This window comes from Mobula hypostoma, chromosome 6, assembly GCF_963921235.1.
Source record: "Mobula hypostoma chromosome 6, sMobHyp1.1, whole genome shotgun sequence".
NCBI lineage: Eukaryota > Metazoa > Chordata > Chondrichthyes > Myliobatiformes > Myliobatidae > Mobula > Mobula hypostoma.
Genome location: NC_086102.1, coordinates 67,299,676 through 67,306,515, shown reverse-complemented (window position 1 = coordinate 67,306,515; position 6,840 = coordinate 67,299,676). Strand labels below are relative to the sequence as shown.

General features: G+C 42.2%; 1 non-coding gene across 1 annotated transcript; it reads right to left on the bottom strand.

The window, feature by feature from the left end:
* Window positions 1–4,631: 4,631 nt before the first annotated feature.
* On the bottom strand, window positions 4,632–4,702 carry trnaw-cca (transfer RNA tryptophan (anticodon CCA)). The gene has a single exon. It is a non-coding gene; the product is annotated as a tRNA-Trp (tRNA).
* Between the last annotated feature and the right edge of the window lie 2,138 nt (window positions 4,703–6,840).

Here is a 6,840-nt window from a genome sequence, read left to right as displayed (position 1 = left end):
GGCAAGCAGGCCCGAGGTATCCCTAGTAGTGTCTGAGCCTTTTGGGTTTAGGTGAGGGGGTACGGAGGTCTCAGAGGGTTAAGAAGCTCCCAGATAGGTTGGCCTATGTAGCACCCATGGGACGGGCGTAAGGGCCATTGTTTGGGGAGCACTGTCACTATGTATGTGTGTGTGTGTTGTGTGTTTGTAGGACTGGTTGGCGAGTTATTTAGAAGTTATGAGGGCATGACTTTTATTTGGTGGGGGGAGAGTGTATGGGGTCTTTCTTTTTTGTATGTTAAATTTAAAATGGCTTCTTTGTTATGTTATACTTGGGAATGCTTCTTTGTTATGTCAAACGCTGAGAAAGTCCTTCTCGCTAGCAGTTTGTTGAATCATGTTACTGATAAGAAGACGTTATGAACCAATTGGGATAGTTGTTATGGCTTTGGTGTATTTGAAGTGTTTTGGGGGAGAAGGCGGGAGAGCGAGACAGAGGATGGACCAGGTGCTGTGATGTCCGCTAACGGGGTCGGACCCCGAGGAGGGCGTTCGGCGAGGAGACGGACTCGTGTGGAGCGTCTGGTCGACCACCATTGTTGGTCCCAGGTGGCTGGTCGAGGTGGTCCGAGGGGTCGCAGGGTGAAGAAGAAGGTTCTTGAGCTCCAACTGTTTTGTGCACGAAGGGATTGAACTTTGATAAGTGTGGCACCATTTATTTTCCTTTTATATTTTATTCTCTATTAATTATATAGTTCCAGTAATATCTATAAACTGTAAATCATTTAATCGTATCTGGTGTATTGTCTGTTATTTGGGCAAGGTGGGGTACATCACATAGCATCCACACAAACTAATTACCCAGTTTGGCGGGGCCGAGGCTGTTTCCCTAGACAACAGCGAGCCGAGCGACCCTGAGGGTGGCTGGGGGGCTACACAAGAATCTTCAATAACAGTGGAATAGAAGTTGTCCTTGAGCCTGATGGTACACAATCTCAAGCGTTTATTTCTTCTGGTGGAATAGGGAAAAAGAAGAGAAAATGGCCAATGTATGGATAAACGATATGAGATAGACATTTAGAGGGAGTAGAGTCAGAATTACACAGCATGGAAAAAGCCCCTTTGGCCCAAATTGTCCATGCCAACTAAGTGCCTACCAGAACAAACCCCATTTGCCTGCATTGGCCCCATGTCCCTCTAAACCTTTCCTGTCCAAATGACTTCTAAATATTGTCATCCCCATCTCTACAATTTCCTCTGGCTGATCTGACTCATTGTTCTGACTGGTTAGCCGTCATGCTGGCCACCAGACTCTGCTGGGTCCCAGCCAACCAGATAGCTGAGTGATCTCTGCTGGCCGGTATCACAGGTTATCGGTCGTTGTGAGTGTTAATTTCTTAGGTGTCCACAGCTCACCCCTCCCCCAGCCCCAACCCCACAGACGCACAGGATTGTAAACTGCATCCAGTTCAATGTGCTTGTTAATAGAGTCTCCCACTGAGAACTAAGCTTGTAAAGAATTCTCCTGATTCCTTGTTTAGTTTGTCCGCCAGAATTTTTGTAGTTTCCCAGATGAACTTGTGTCCTTCTTGGTCTTCATGTACTGAGATGAGTGACAGAGGTTCAGGTCTTCTCACACGATCCTCTTCTTACACGATGATCTTCATGTAGTCTCATGGATAGCTTTCTCCCCATCTGTCCTACATAGTGTTGGAGCAGTCTCTACATTGGACTTGGTCTATTATATTTGCTCTCTCCACTTGGGCTGTTGGACCTTTGAGTCTCAAGACAAGCCTTCAGATGGTTGTGCTGGGTTTGTGTGTTGCCATTATTCCGTGTCGTTTGAGAAGCCTTTCCATCATTTTGGAACTATTTCTGATGTATGGTAGGGCTAGCCTCTTTCTTGTCTGTTCTGTAGGAATTTAGAGGTTACTTCTCCACACGAGACACCTTCTTATGAAGTTTTTTGGATTTCCACACTGCAGTAGCACAGCCGTATTTGGACACAATTTATAAAACTATGCACGTGTGAGATCAGGCCAAGGGGTGATCCGCGGATACCCAAGGAACCAATGCTCACAACAACCAATAACCAGTGATATGAGACCACTCAGCTATCGGTTTGGCCAGGGCCCAGTGGAGACCAGCGGCCAGCGCGAGAGCCAACCAATCAGAACAATGAGTTGGACCAATATATCACAAGCACTTGGCAGAAAGAGCACTCAGTTGTGTACCGATGATGTCACCTTGGCCGGTGATGAAACGCTTGTGACCTAACCTCCAGACTTGGCGAACAACCCTACAAAAACATTACCCATGGCTAATGATACAGCCATCTCTGCTAGGATGCTTGCAATTTCTACACCGGCTTCTCACAATGTCCTAAAGTACACTTGGGTCAGGCCCAAAGAATTTATTCACTCTGGTGGAATCTAAAAGAAATAGGAGTCTGTTAAAAATAATGTTTCTTAAACTTATACACTTCATTAAAGGCAGACTTGTTAATTTAAAAACGAGTTTTTAAAAACTGCAGATGCTGAAAATTTAAAATAAAAACAAAGTTCTAGAAACACTAAGTAAGTCAGGCAGCATTTGTGGAGAGAGAAACAGAATTTGTATTTTACATTGAAGACGTCATCAAACCTCAGTGAGGACAGTGTCTTTAAATCAGTGACTGGCTGATCTGCATTTATGAACGAAAACTGCTTGTCTCTCAGCTCTGTTCTTCAGTAGCACGCCTAACTTTCTGCACTCGGTCATGCAGTCAAGTCCAAATCAGTGACCTACAAGCCACTGAGCTGGGAAAATTGCACACTGACTGATTTCAGTACCTACCTGCTCTATGTATAGTCAGTGGGCGCCAATTATCCATGTGCTAATCCCTTCAACAGTGAGGTAATCGCTATGTTTCTGGACAGAACTGTCAGAAAGTGAGTGTAATTTGTTCTCTCTAGAATGGGCTGTTTAAATAACCTGTGTTACATCACCCCTCTTGATGAACTCTAGATTCATTGTGTTATGAGCCTCTTACACAAATACATTAAAATGGGGGAATGGAGTCATTTGGCTTCAATTTCCTCTTGCTTGTCAACTGATGGATTATTGTTTGTATATGGCGCCTTTATACAAGAAAGCAGTACGGTATTAAAATGGTGTGTGTGCGTGTGTTTGTGTGTAAAAATGTCTAATGAAAAGATTTCATAGCTGACAAATTTACACTTCTTCCGTGCAACTACTGAGGATTCCAGGAAACTCATTTCTTCAAGATTTCGACTTAGGTGTAACACTTCTAGTAGCAGTACTTATATTTAATCACCTTTATTTGCTGGGGTCTGGTTGAAAAAGCAAAAATCATCCTTAAAAAACAAGCAGTGCCTGATCACAGAATTTGCATTCACTTCACACCAATCATCTTCTTTGTAATGGAAAATGTTTGCTAGATTAATCAGGTCTGTGAGCAGTCAAATCTTGCTATGTTGGTAGTATTTTTAAAAACACTTATACGTAGGTCATCCAACATAATTTTTTTCTCCTTTTTTCAGGGAAAAAAATCCTCCTACTCCACAAATTTCTGGCTTTAGTTTATCACAAAACTTAAACAGTACATTTGTTTTTAGCATTTAACTCCCTCTGTTTCTGGTTATATATCATTGGATAACAGTTCAAAGTCTAGCATCAAATATCTCAGTAGAAGAGGGAAATCTGAAATTCAATCCCCAGTCTGTATTGAATTATTTAATCTCAGTAGGATGACAGCTAAAACATTAAATCAATTACTTCCTTGGGTAGAATACCTTCTTGCACCCTCGAGCATTCTACAAAGAACGGTTGTTCTTCCAGTACAGTGACTGTCATTATAGATGTAAACACAGCAGCCATATTGCAAACAAGGTTGAATGAGCAAAATTTAATCAATTTATTTTAGGTGCCTTGGTCAAAGGAGAAAGGATGACCAGGACATTTTTATTTATAGCTGAGCAGAGAGTTAAAAGGTTACTTGAGCAACCAGTTCAAAAAGAAGCATCTTGAACAATACAGCACTTCTCAATATATTTGGCTTGATTACCTTCTCTAGTTTTGGACATGGCTCAGATTCAAAATATTTTGGATTTGGCAGAGGTCAAGTGCTACCAAATAAATTAAGATACCTCATTGTATCTATACTTGACACAAACATACTGTATATTCCACTTGCTGTCTTGTTTTTACTGGATCATTGATGCTAACATGCAGTTTAGTCCATTCAGATCTAAAACCACGAGGACCTTCATAATAATGGGCCCTTGTGCAATGTAATGCCACCATGTGGTGGGTGTGAACGGTGCAGCCACATTCAAAAAAGTAAGAGAGTGTGTGTGCGCGCGCGCGCATGTACCCTTAACTCCTGGTGGAGTCATCGGGGTGCTATCATGACAAGCTTTTTGCACCGATTTTTTTTGGTATGCTTATCATACGGCGTGTCTTGAGCATCTGAAACCTGACAGAGCCCATCCCTCTCCAGGTTTTTTTTTTACGAGGTCGAGTTGTCAGCTCAACACTCCACGCAGGCACGGATGGAGAGCGTGCAAGGGAGCCTGCTGTATTCGAACTCGGGACCTCTTGCCCTGAAGTCCAGCACTGATGCCACTATGCCACCAGCCGGTAAAATGTAGTGCGCCGCCCGGGAATCGAACCCGGGTCGCAAGAATTGGAATCTTGCATGATACCACTACACCAGCAGCAAAAAAAATACATGGGGCAAAAAAAAACTTTGTAGCTGACTAAGACACATCCTTGAGCATTATCGCCTGTCAAAGTTGTCCAGGACTATGAGTCCCTCTGAATTTCCTTGGCACTCAGATATGTTCAATTTTTTAATAAAAACATAATCAAAAAGTAATGGAATGCATTTTCAAATATAAAAGGTTAAATGACTTCAAGGCACTTTTTAAGAATTAAACAAAGGTAAATTACATAACATGCAACTTGCCCTCACAATAGTGAAAGGATAGATACAGCGGAGATAGGAGCTATGAACTTGGAACCCAAGATCCCTCTGTTCCTCAGCACTGTTAAGGATCTTTAAATTTGACCAACCAAGGTGAAACACTTCACCTTTAGCCAGGTTAAACTCCATCTGCCATATCTGCAAATGATCAATATCCCACTGTATTCTTTGCCAGTCATCTATGCTATCCACAACACCACCAATCTTTGTATCATCTGAAAACTTTCTAGCCCACCCAGCCACATTTTCATCCAGGTCATTTATACATATCACAAATAGCAGAGGTCCCAGTCCCACTTCTGAATCCAAATGGCCAATTCACCATTCATCCCATGCATTTTAATTGTCTGGATGAGCCTCCGACGACAGACCTTTTGAAACGTTTTACTAAAACCATGTAGACAGCATCTACAGCTCTATCTTATCAATCACTCTCATCACCTCATCAAAAAACTCAACCAAGTTAGTAAGACATGACTTGCCCTGCACAAAGCCATGCTGACTCTCCCTAATTAGGCCATGATTCTCCAAGTGCTCATAAATCCTATCCTATCTCTGAAAATTCTCTCTAGCATAGTTTCCTTACCGCTGAGGTGGTGAGATTCACCAGTCTATAGTTTCCAGGATTATCCCTGATTCCCTTCTTGAACAATAGAACAACATTAGCTATGCACTAGTCCTCTGTGACTACATATGAGGCTAGTAAGGACACAAAGATATTGGCCAAAGCCTCTCTCTCAATAACATCAGTCACCACCCATCAGGCCTGGGGGACTTATCCACCTTAATGCTCTTTAGGACAGCCAACACTTCCTCCTCCTTTATTTCAAAATGGCCTAGCATATTAATATTCTCAGCACTGATCTCCTTATCCTCCATGTCCTTCTCCTTGGTAAATACTGATGTAAAGTACTCATTAAGGACCTCACACACATCCTTGGCATACAAGCAAATGGTCCCACCCTCTCCCTGGTTATCCTCTTGTTCCAACTGTTTATATTGAATACCTTAGGATTCTCTTTAATTCTACTTCCCAAAGACTTTTCATGGCTCCATCCAGCTTTTTTAATTCCAACCTTGAGTTCTTTCCTAGCTTTTTTATAATCCTTCAGGATCCTTTTTGATTCCAGCTTCCTGAGCTTTACAAACCTTTCCTTTTAATTCTTAACTAAATTAATCTCCTTCCTCGACATCCAAAATTCTCATACTTTGCCATCCTTGTCCTTCCTGCTAACTGGAATATACCTCTCTTGTATTCTATGCAGTTGGTCTTTAAACACCCTACACATGTCAGATGTGGACTTGCCCAAAAACAGTTGTTCCCAATTAACTCTCACAAATTCCTGCCTAATGCTCTCTTAATTTGCCCTGCTCCAGTTTAATACTCTTCCACAAGCTCTATGCTTATGCATAGCTATTTTCAAACTTCCAGACTTGCGTCACTGCTCACTCACTGAAACGTCGGTCACCTGATAGGCTCATTACCCAATGCCAAATCCAGCATAGCCTGCCTATATATTGATTTAAGCAACCCTCCCGGATGCACCAACAAATTCTGCCAGCTCGCAATTACTTGCACTATGAAGGTCCCAATTCATACTAAGGAAGTTGAAGTCCCCCATGACAACAACCCTATTGATTTTACACCTTTCCTTATTCTGCCTGCATGTCTATTCCTCAGTGTCCCAGTGGCTATTAAAGGGTCTGTGGTACAATCCCATCGGAATGATTGCACTCTCCCTATGTTTGAGTTCTACCCATTCTCAAGGCTAACATAAAAGCCAAAGAGGGGGCATATAATAGAACAACAATTAGTGGGAAGTTAGAAGATTGCAGAGGTTTTAAAATCCAACAGAAGGCAGCTAAAAAAGTCA